This window comes from Cyprinus carpio, chromosome A2 (assembly GCF_018340385.1).
Source record: "Cyprinus carpio isolate SPL01 chromosome A2, ASM1834038v1, whole genome shotgun sequence".
In the NCBI taxonomy this organism is placed as follows: Eukaryota; Metazoa; Chordata; class Actinopteri; order Cypriniformes; family Cyprinidae; genus Cyprinus; species Cyprinus carpio.
This window is the reverse complement of record NC_056573.1, coordinates 5,615,087-5,627,066: the sequence shown is the minus strand read 5'-3', so window position 1 is coordinate 5,627,066 and position 11,980 is coordinate 5,615,087. Positions and strand designations below refer to the sequence as shown.

The 11,980-nt window shown below is 36.8% G+C and overlaps 1 long non-coding RNA gene across 1 annotated transcript; it reads left to right on the top strand.

Annotated features, from left to right (window-relative positions):
• Positions 1 to 284: 284 nt before the first annotated feature.
• On the top strand, positions 285 to 843 carry LOC122146958. Its single transcript, XR_006161296.1, has 2 exons — positions 285 to 593; positions 684 to 843. It is a non-coding gene; the product is annotated as an uncharacterized LOC122146958 (long non-coding RNA).
• Positions 844 to 11,980: the final 11,137 nt, after the last annotated feature.

Below are 11,980 nucleotides of genomic sequence, written 5' to 3'. Positions count from 1 at the left end.
GACAGTTTCTGGCAGTTATTGTTATATTTTCAATTTGTATCATCTGTAACCTAAAGCTTGAATTAACTGATAACATTTAATATAGCAGTTTTCCAGGGATCCCTAACACAAACATGATGAAGCTATTCAGTAAAAAGCAAACAAGGTCAGAAATGGTTAAGAGGGATAGGGACGTGTAAGTTCACAGTGCTGTGTTTGTGCACTTTGGATGGGTTAAATGCAGAGCACGAATTCTGAGTATGGGTCACCATACTTGGCTATATGTCACGTCACTTTCACTTTCAAATACTACTGATCTCTTTACAATCTATTGGCATGTTTGTAACATTATATAGAATATTAATTATTCTTCATCATTTATTTTAAATATAGTAACAATTTAAAATGCAACAGAAAGTAATTCAAAATGTATCTGAAATCAATTAAATATGTAACCCAATGTAATTATCTTCACAGATTGTTTTAAAGGACTCCTATCCATACTGTTGCAGCACTGTAGCAGAGCTGCACTATTCAGAACTGAGAATCAGTTCAGTTCCTCCTGTACAGAGCTGCACTGAATGGAGCAGAGCCTGCACAAACCTAGAACAATGGTAAGTAAGAGAATTATCAAATTCTTTAATGAATGACATAATTAATAAACTTTGATTCATAATATTAACATGTCTCATTGGTATGCCTAGAGAGTCGAACCAGGTCCTGTCAGTGGGATGGTGGTCCTGTTTGCAAGAGAGGAAACTCGCTAAGTGGTTAAGGTAGGAGTAGAGTGTCTAATATTGTTACATCATCTTTTCATATCTTGCTTTATTCATAATGTATAACATGCCTATTTGATTAGCCCTAGCAGAAAAAAGACAAAAAAAAAAATGTTTTTCATCTCAGGAGAATGTTTACAGTGATGTCACCAGCAATCTGCCTTACCTATCAGTCCTCCAATTGGCAGAAGTGTTAAAAAAAACATAGTAACATACCATTACACTATCATAGTTATTAGTATTTGTATTTTACATAACTATTACACCGTATCAAAGTTTCTAAAATTTTTGTGTGGATATTTACTTGCTTATATTACACTGGTGAGCAAGAAACCATATTAAAGTTATATATATTTGCATTTACATAATATTTAATTTACATTTTATATTCTAGTCTGTACAAATAAAACCAAATTAATCCATCCCAAGTGTTTTGTGTAAGGCCAGATCTCTCTGTGGGAGACCGATTGAAAGGTGGACCATGAAGAGGAGGAACTCATCGAAGGGCTGCAGAGACTTACACTGTCAAAATAAATTTTAAATAACTATGATACATGCATGTAACGTGTGCATCAAAAAATGAAAATAAATGTAGCATTTTCTTTCTCTGTCACAAACAGTACAATATCAATATTTACCATTGCATTGCTTGTTATTCCAACTTCTCTCCTCGTTGTAGCTGTCCTTGCACTGGTCTCATGAACCATGTGGAATGCATGTTCAAAAACTCTCCAAAAGGCCATTAAATGGTTCTACATCTCAAATCTAGATTGGATGAGACATGTTTTCAGAAAATACACACCAAACAATGTGAAAAGTTAGTTTGTCTACACTGAACCTGAAGGATACTTTAAAAATGTAAAATGTATTGAGATACAAATAAAGAAAGAAAAAAAAAAGAAAAAAGTTTTAAGCTGGGAATTTAGCTTATTCTCCCTTGTGTCATTCTAAGCTGTTATGAATTTCTCTGTGGGGTCTATCTAAATAGCTGACTGACAGTAACATTATTTACTACATTTCTGTATGCCAATGAAGAAAGCAAGCCATATGGGTTTACAACGACATAATGGTGAGTGTATGATGACAGCTTTATTTTTATTTTTGGGTGAATCATCTATTAATCCGTTAACACATATTGCCTTGACCCACAGAAGAGGTTTTTAAACAGGTAACCACAGCGACAAAAAAATAAAAAATAAATAAATAATAATAATAATTTAAAAATTCACAATAGGCCTACATTGTGCTCGGTAATATAGTAATAAGGGTTTAGATCTTACCAAGTGTAGATTTGCATGCTGTTGTCATTCTTGAAGTGGCACCTGCAGACTGTAGTATCAGAAGTGATGTTAAAATCCTTACATCTACCGTTACTACTCTGAATCCACTTATTTCAAGTTTCTTCATCCAGGTGAGCAGTGTGAAAAAAATTCGAAATTATATTACTGTGGTATACTTATTTTTTTATATTATAGCAATATGTATAAATAAATATATAAATATTATTTTATAATCATAGTTTATTGACAAAAGATTGCGGATGGTAATATTCTCATGCGGCAGAATACAGAGCGGAACCTTTATGAGCCCTGATATTTCACAGGAAATACGTAGGCTGTCCCCACTACTACTATCTTCAGAACAACAACCCCCCACTAGTCGTCAGCATCAACTACGTTTTGTTGCTTAAAGTCCTTAAAGTCGTTGTGTTGTGGCTTAATGTAGTTGTGTTGTGGCTTAATGTAGTTGTGTTGTGAGCTTAATGTCATTGTGTTGTGAGCCTATGTTTGCTTTTTTAATGTCATTGTGTTGTGCACTACCGGGCCACCGTAGTTATGTACTTCTGTGAAATTTTCTTGACTTAATACTTTTTTTTTTTTTCTTGACCAGGACTCCCTGGTAAAAGAGATAGTGTATCTCAATGGTAAAGTAATTCTTTCATTCAAATAAACTGTATATACATTTGAATAGCCAAATGACAGATGTCAATAGATGTCTATAGATGTCAACAATCAGCAACATTTTTGAAGAGCTTGTACAGTACTGTATGTGTGTAAATTTGTACAGGAAATGTGTCTGTGACTAGGAGGTAACCTACAATAAATCAACCATCAAATAAAACAAAATGATGGAGATCAAAAATAGTGAAGTAGTCTTCAGATGTTATGTTCATTACAGCAGCATTTCGGATAAATTACGTTGTAGAGAAACCTGCTGACTGAATGAACCGCATGTAGTCTAGGGGAGTACACCAATTACACACTGCATGTAAACATGATTTAAAAAATAAATAAACAGCTTTGTGTTGTTTCGTTTAGATGAACTACAGTATAATAATTACATTATTAGTTAATTGTGATCTTGAATTGAGTAATCAGCAGAAGTTATTACTCCACAAACTGTGCGTGACATTATTAACTAACAATCGAGTTGCAATCATGTTACTGTGGTATATATATATATATATATATATATATATATATATATATATATATATATATATATATATATATAGTTTATATATATATATATACTGTTTATATATATATATATAGATATATATATATATAATATATATATATACTTAATTTCTGATCAAATAAATGATTATATATATATACTGTTTATATATATATATATATATATATATATATATATATATATATATATATATATATATATATATATATATATATAAATATATATATATATAGGAGTTTCAGAAAAATAAAAGTATCCTCAAATATGTTTTTTTATGCCATTGGATCGTTTCCTGTACATTATGGATGGTTTTCTCTGCATTTGGATTTCTCCCTGTGCATTTATGGATTTTGATGCATCAAGACACAAACAAACACAAAGTAGGTAGACTTCACCCACCGTCTACTTTAAGGGGTCATTAAGTGAGAAATCAAAACTCCCTTGATCTTTTGACATGTAAGAGGTCATTGTACTTTAAAAACATCCTGTAGGTTTCAGAACTCAAACCTTTCTCATTAGTGCAAAAACAGCTTATATTGAAGCCAATCTGCCAGAATGGCAGGTTGTGGAATGTGCCACTTTATGATGTAATAGTGTGGTTAAACCCTGCCTCCACATAAGAAGATCAACGCATGCTTCTACATGACTCCCAGTTTAACCCCGCCCACCGATTCACACATGTAGTATTAATAACAAGAGAGGCAAACGCAGGTCTACGCAAACAATAAAGATGCTCCAAAGACAACAAGACACCGTGCAATGCCAAGTTGTAGAAAAACAGTCTTTGCATCGTCTTCCTTTAGATCCCAGCATAAGGAAAAAGTGGATGAACTTTATTTTTAATAAAGTTCGAGATCGCATCAGTAAGAAATTTGTTCACTTCATTTTACCACGAATTAGATTACAAACAAAGCACAATTCGAAACAGGATTTTCTGCAAGATTGAAACTAAAAGACAATGCTGTGCCGAATATATTGGATCCGACAGTAATGTTGCACCACACAAGTGTAAGTAAGTAGTGTTTTTATAACATGGTCTCTATTGCTTTTTCTGTTATTACAGATCAATACTTTGACCAATACTCACCCGCTACAAAGCCAGATCCCATGCCCGCCGCCATGGACACTAAAACCAGTGCCCGCCATAGACCTCCTATCCATTCCAGGGAGAGTACTGGTAGAGCTTGTCCCACCGACATCCCTACTCCTAAAGCTCTGTCTTGTCTGCCTCTCCCATCTGGCTAGATGGACAGTCCGCTCCTGTATGGAGTCCTTCATCCTCTGCTGGTCCCATCCTGCCTCCTGGCTCCTTCATCTCCACTGGTCCCACTCAGCTTCCTGGCTCCTCCGCTGGTCCCGTTCAACCTCCTTCGTCCTTGCCCGTTCCACCCAGTTCCCAGGCTTCTCCTTTACTGGTTCTGTCCAGCCTCCAGGGTCCTTCATCTTTGCCAGTTCCATCCAGATCCTCCTCTCCTGTGTGCGCCATCCAGCTTTCTCAGCTCAGATCCTTCAGCTTGTTGATCTACCTCCACCACAGACTTCTGGGCCTCTGGCTACGCCTCAGCCCTCTACCACTTTGGCTCACTGAGCTCCTCCTTCTCTCTGGCCCCTTTGTCCTTGTTCTATTTGTAACATGATGTTTTTGAATTAACAAAGGGCATCGCTAGATCGTTTTTACGGGGACATGAGCCCCAGTGAAATACCTCTTGTGCCCCACTGAAATATTACTGATAAATCCATGTATCAATGAGACTGATGTACTGTGTACAGAACTGAGAATCATTTTTTCTTGTAATATTTCAGTAATCAAGTCATATGTGTTATCTATCATCTGTTTAGGATCAGAAACAGCAATGACAAATTTGTGAATATATCTTTTGATCTAATCAGTCAAACGGGTTTGCACAGTTCAGTTTGATTCATTCGGACAGTTCACTCACTCAGTAGTAATGGGATATTTTATATGACAGAAAGCAAAAACAGCACTGTATGAGGTGGATATTTACCTAGAATCAACTGTAAGAAATAAAACTTGTCTTCTATTAAATTTAAATGTCCTCTATAGTTCCTCATAGCTCTTTATTGTGCATGCAGCTTGTGAATGACAGATTTATATCCATAAAAAGAGTATCAAAATATAGGCACACTTTTGATGGGGGGCCTTTGTCTTAGCACTGATGAAAGGCTGGAAGATCCCCTGGCTGGGGCACATTTTGAACTAGCAACAGCAGACCCTTAATCCATGGCAAGAAAGTTGTTTATTTACACGCTTGTGGATTGAAATGTGTATGGCCAAATCACAGCCCTGCATTAATAAAAGCATGGATAAATTAGCCCCCATATGTAGGCTATAAAACACTGAATAAACCATAAGCACAGGATATATGTGTCCTGGTGGGATATGACAGCTCACATGACTTCTCCCTGCTATGAACTCATTTGGATTCTGTCATTTATCTATGTCTTTTGTAATCTGCAGCATAATGGCTTACCTCATCATCAAAGCATTACATTTTGATACTTGTTTTTTTTTTAATAAGCGTGTATGTTAATTGCACTATTATCACAGATTCTAAATATTTGATGTGTTCATTAACACACTATATGTGCCTCTATGCAAGCTGCTGCATTGAAGTCACATTAATAATTTAAATATACTGTCAGTGGTTTGCACGTATGACCTAGACACCCAACTGAATATTTTATTCATACATCAAACATATTTGTGTCTGATTATGCAGGAAAAACATAGTCATATCCACTGTTTGAAGTCTTCGTATAGGAATCAAATATAAGATTTCCTGCAGCTGTGTCTTACTTGTCTTTTTAATAGAATAGAGTGCTTTTGAATAGTTTATGATTCATATCTGAGGCTGCCATCTGGCTCAGCACAACTTTAACATCTTTCAGACATCTATATCATGAATTATTCTTTGAACAAAACTTGCATTGATGGAAAAAAACTGGTTGTCGTTAATGACCCCACAAAAAAAAAAAAAAAAAAAAAAAACCACTTCAAGCCCCTTATGTTAAATGATTAGTTAACCTAATAAATCAGATATCATTTTGGTTTGTTCCCTGGTGGCATTTTTAATTGAGCCAGCAGAAACATCTGTGTGTGTGTGTACATCTATGGGATGTATTCCATTTGTTAATTAATTATTCAATTAAGGATTAGAAGGGGAGCTCTAGTGGAGATTTTCTATATCTTGCAGAGAGTATGATTATGGGACTGATAGCTGCTATTAACTCTAGATTCTCATAACTCAGACAGAAATACATCAAGTGAATAATGTATTCTCCTCTGTTCCATTAAACTGTTGGATTTTCTTGCAAGCGATTATATATCCAAGTTGGGGGCAAAGCATAGACAGCTATGAAATATGGATCCCATGGATTGATTTTAAAACCTCACAAATGCTCACTTTTGTAAAATTAAAAGCAAGATAGGCAAATTTATATTCGAAACTTGTCTGCCGTTAATGTGTGAAAAATGAACCAAAACAATGTTCTTATTTGAGCTGTCACTGAAAATTCAAATTAATTAACTTAATATTGATCAAAATCTTAGTTAATCAAATCAATTGCAGTTAACCACATATATATCAATATTTACTGAATTGTTAGATGAGTAAATCATTGAATAAATGCTACAAAAGTTGTCATATTGTTACTTATAGGTTTGTTTTATGTACATATCACTGAAAATACATATGAAAAACGATATTTTTTAATTTATTGGTGTAAGTTAATTTGGACTTATGAAAAGTTGTAATAATTCATATTAAATGGTAAACCCCCCCAAACCCCCCCCCCCCCCCCCCCCCCCCCCCCCCCCCCCCACCCCCAATAAAAAATTATAGTAAAATAAAATAAAAAATAAGAATAATAATTAATTAATTAAAAGTATGACCCAAAGGTTATGAGTCAAATTGTACGATATCCTCTCATAGACCTTCATGCTTAGTGTTCTTTCTTTCTTTTTCTTTTTTTTTTTTTCTTAAAATTGTATTTGGATGGCTCAAATTGTACCGATTCATACAAATTCGCCACCAATTTTACAAAATGAAAAACAGAGATGAGATCAGTTTGTCATCTTGATTTTGGGTTTACATCTTACAATTTCAATGATCTCTTTCGAATTATGATGAGCCATAAAAGTGTAAACTAAGCTCATTGTAGATAAGTGCCATGAACAGTTTTTGCAAAACCTCAAAAAAAAATAAATAAATAAATAAATTCCTGCTAAAACAAGCTAAAGTGGCATCTCACATCATGAGTACGAGTATGAGCATTTTTACAACATGTTTGAAAACATAGAGTTGTTCTTCTCTTTTGAAAAAAAAAAAGTGAAAGTGAAAGTGAAAGTGACGTGACATTCAGCCAAGTATGGTGACGAAAATATCCCAGACTCAGACATTTGTGCTCTGCATTTAACCTACATCCGAAGTGGCCACTCCACACACAGAGCAGTGAACCACACACACACATCCTGACTGTGAACACACTCCCGTTGTTTAGCAGTGGGCAGCCATATTTTGCTACAGCGCCCGGCAACCTTTTTCCAGCAGTTGGGGACTGTTCGAACTGTGCCACAGTTGCTCTTAAGGAGCATACCTAAGTCATGGTATTGAGGGTGGAGTTCAGAGATGCTCTTCTACATGTCGCTGTACATTCACTCCCCCCACCCACAATTCCTGCCGTTCCCGAGACTCGATCAACAAAGCATCACACAAACTGCCTTCGATTGGGAGTCCGACTCTTATGAAAACCATTAGGCCACGACTTCCCCCAAAAGATATAAACTTCAAAAATCTGCAGTAAACTGTGTTTGTCCATGACCCTTACAAAACACAAATATATGGGAATTTCCTGGGAAATATAATGTGATATATTAAATAATACATTTATAAGCTTATATTTTTCATTATTCTGCAGTAATTGTGCCAAGAAAATATCCCCTAGACCATGGATAGACATTGTCGGTCCTTGAGTGCCGATGTCCTGCAGAGTTAGCTGAAAAAAACTAAGCTACACTCTGCAGGACAGCGGCACTCCAGGACCAATGTTGCCTATCCCTGCCCTGGACCATTACACAGCCAGCAGCATCCTGAACCGTTGATACAAGGTAGGATGGATCCATACTCTCCTGTTGTTTATGTCAGATTCTGACCCTACCATCTGACCTTTGCTACAGAAACCATAAGGCAACCAGGCAACCTTTTTCCACTCTTTTATTGTCCAATTTTGGTGAGACTGTGCGAACTGTAGCCACAGTTTCCTGTTCTTAACTGATAGGAGTGATACTGGTGTGGTCTAGCTATTGTTTCTGTAGCCCATCTGCTTCAAGGTTCGACGTTGTGTGTTCAGAGATGCTCTTCTACATGTCTCAATTGTAACGAGTGATCATTTGACTTACTGTTGCCATTCTGTCAGCTCAAACCAGTCTGGCCTGCCGTTCTCTTCTAACTTCTGGCATCAACAAAGCATTTTCGCCCATATTTAATTTCTTATGTAAAAGTCAATAATCTATCTCATTCGATGCACCTGTTATTTAATTTTGGTGTTGATTATGTAAAAGTCAATAATTATTTCTCTCTCTCTCTCTCTCTCTCTCTCTCTCTCTCTGTCTCTCTCTCTCTCCCCCAGGCTGGAATATATTGTGATATATATTATATATATATATATATGAAAAAGGGGATTGGAAGCGGCATATATACTAGTAGTTGTATTATTGTATATAATATCTCCAAGGATATACCCCTTATATGTAATAAATTAAGATAATATATTGTTCTGTATATTTTCAGTATACATTAAATGGTAACACTTTAGTTTATGGACCAATCCTTACTATTAACTAGTTACTTATTACCATGCATGTTACTAGCATATCCACGCACTTCGTCGCTGGAGGACAAGGATACTGCTGGTCCTAGCCTATTTCATACAATTCCATAAACTAAATATAAATAGCATATTGGCTGTTTATTAGTATTTATAAGGCATGTATTAATGCCTTATTCTGCATGACTATATTTTAGATTTATTAATCCTACCCCATACCTACACTTAACAACTATCTAACTAACTATTAATAAGCAGCAAAGTAGGAATCTATTGAGGCAAAAGTCATATTTAATAATTAGTTAATAGTGAAAATGTGTCCCCAAACAAAAGTGTGACCCATAAAATAATTTAATATATTTAGTGTTAATATATTAGGAAATATATTTCCCTTGTGTAAGGGGTAATACAGGTCAGTGCAGTTCAAAACAACACTGGGGATGGAAATATATCTCTTTAAACTTTGATTGCTGAATGGTAGAAAAATGCCCAATTACAGCACTTACATAAAGGGTAAAGCGCATTTTGTTGTTTTAATATAGTCACCTTACCCTGTATGTTCCTCTTATTCTATTTGTCATAAAGTCAACAAAAAAGGGATGTTTTGTAGGTGCATATACAGGTGCATCTCAATAAATTAGAATGTTGTGGAAAAGTTTATTTATTTTAGTAATTCAACTCAAATTGTAAAATTTGTGTATTAAATAAATTCAATGCACACATACTGAAGTACTTTAAGTCTTTGGTTCTTTTAATTGTGATGATTTTGGCTCACATTTAACAAAAACCCATCAATTCACTATCTCAACAAATTAGAATATGGTGACATGCCAATCAGCTAATCAACTCAAAACACCTGCAAATGTTTCCTGAGCCTTCAAAATGGTCTCTCAGTTTGGTTCACTAGGCTACACAATCATGGGGAAGACTGCTGATCTGACAGTTGTCCAGAAGACAATCATTGACACCCTTCACAATGAGGGTAAGCCACAAACATTCACTTCCAAAGAAGCTGGCTGTTCACAGAGTGCTGTATCCAAGCATGTTAACAGAAAGTTGAATGGAAGGAAAAAGTGTGGAAGAAAAAGATGCACAACCAACCAGAGAACCGCAGCCTTATGAGAATTGTCAAGCAAAATCAATTCAAGAATTTGAGTGAACTTCACAAGGAATGGACTGAGGCTGGGGTCAAGGCATCAAGAGCCACCAAGGAATTTGGCTACAGTTGTCGTATTCCTCATGTTAAGCCACTCCTGAACCACAGAAAACGTCAGAGGCATCTTACCTGGGCTAAGGAGAAGATGAACTGGACTGTTGCCCAGTGGTCCAAAGTCCTCTTTTCAGATGAGAGCAAGTTTTGTCTGGAGGAAGCGTGGAGAAGCTCATAGCCCAAGTTGCTTGAAGTCCAGTGTTAAGTTTCCATAGTCTGTGATGATTTGGGGTGCAATGTCATCTGCATGGTGTTGGTCCATTGTGTATTTTGAAAACCAAAGTCACTGCACCCATTTACCAAGAAATTTTGGAGCACTTCATGATCCTTCTGCTGACCAGCTTTGTAGAACTTTCCAGCAGGTGTCACTACTGTTTGCGTATGTATATTACAAGTGATGGATGTTATTTTTATATTCTTGGGTATTTGAAAAAAATAAGTGTACATTTATCATCTTATTCTAAATGCAGGCACGTTTATGTTATATTTCATATATGTTATTATCTTACTAGGTCGCAGATATGTTTTATTATTGTTCCTAGTCACCAGATTGTGTATCTGTATATGCGTAGTTAGTGAGTGGGGCCGCCTTTAGTTTCATTTCATTCTGTCGTTGATCAGGACTTGTACGCTTGTACGCACAAACAGCCGAAGAGATTGTGTTGGAGCTTCAATCACATCCTGCTGTAAAGAACCATCAGCCACGAGAAACTTTACAGTTTATTCTAGCAGTGGAAAGGGCAGTATTGGACCTCTCAGACCTGGGGTGCGAAGATGCTGTTCGGAATCAACTGGTGATTCGGTCTTTGGAGAGTAAACTCCCTGATGTTATGAAAAGAGAGTGGCTCATGTGTGTGAGAAATCCTGCGAATGACATCCATCCTGGAAACCGTTTTGACAGGCTCTTGATGTTCCTGGAAGACCAAAAGACGTTGCTCGTAAGGTTGGAGGAGTTGCTGCCCAGCAAACCATGGCCTGCTAATGCTCCTGTGAGATCAAGCCACCGGGAGAAACTAGGTGACAGATGGAGAGAGAAGAAGTCATTTACTAAGACTACAGCAAGTGAAGTCAAAAGAGACTCCAAGCAGTTACCATGTGCCGTGTGTGGTGATGGAGATCACGGAGGTAAACTGTTTCGTTGTAAAACTTTCAGAAAAGCCATCTGTCAGAGAAGAAAGCTCAAGTGAAAAAGATAAAAGCATGTACAAAGTGCTTGGATGTTCACGGGGTCAAGAGTGACTGCACTCCAAAGTTTCACCGTCATAAAGAAGAGTGTAAGATAGGCGACACTCCAGTGGACCACCACTATTTCCTTTGCTCTAAGGCATCAACAAGGAAGGACACTGCTAAAAGGGAAAATAAAGCAGAGGAAAAGAGGGGAGCTCGAGGTCTGACAAAGGAGCAAGAGGCTGTGTTCGCCAAGTTGAGACTGACTCCCCACCAGTTGGAAGCTGTCCGCAGAGCCTGTACTAACAAGGCAACGTCGACAGTGTGTCCTGGCAAGAGTCTGATAGAACAGAGTGGCTTGAAAGAACATCCAGTCCTTATGATGCTCCTACCTGTCAGGACAAAGAAAGGAGACAGCCTCGGCGCTTTGGTCGATCTTGCTTCTGACACAAATTACATTACACACCAAGCTGCAGAAAGGCTCGGACTGAATGGTGAACCGGTCTCCCTTATCGTGTAT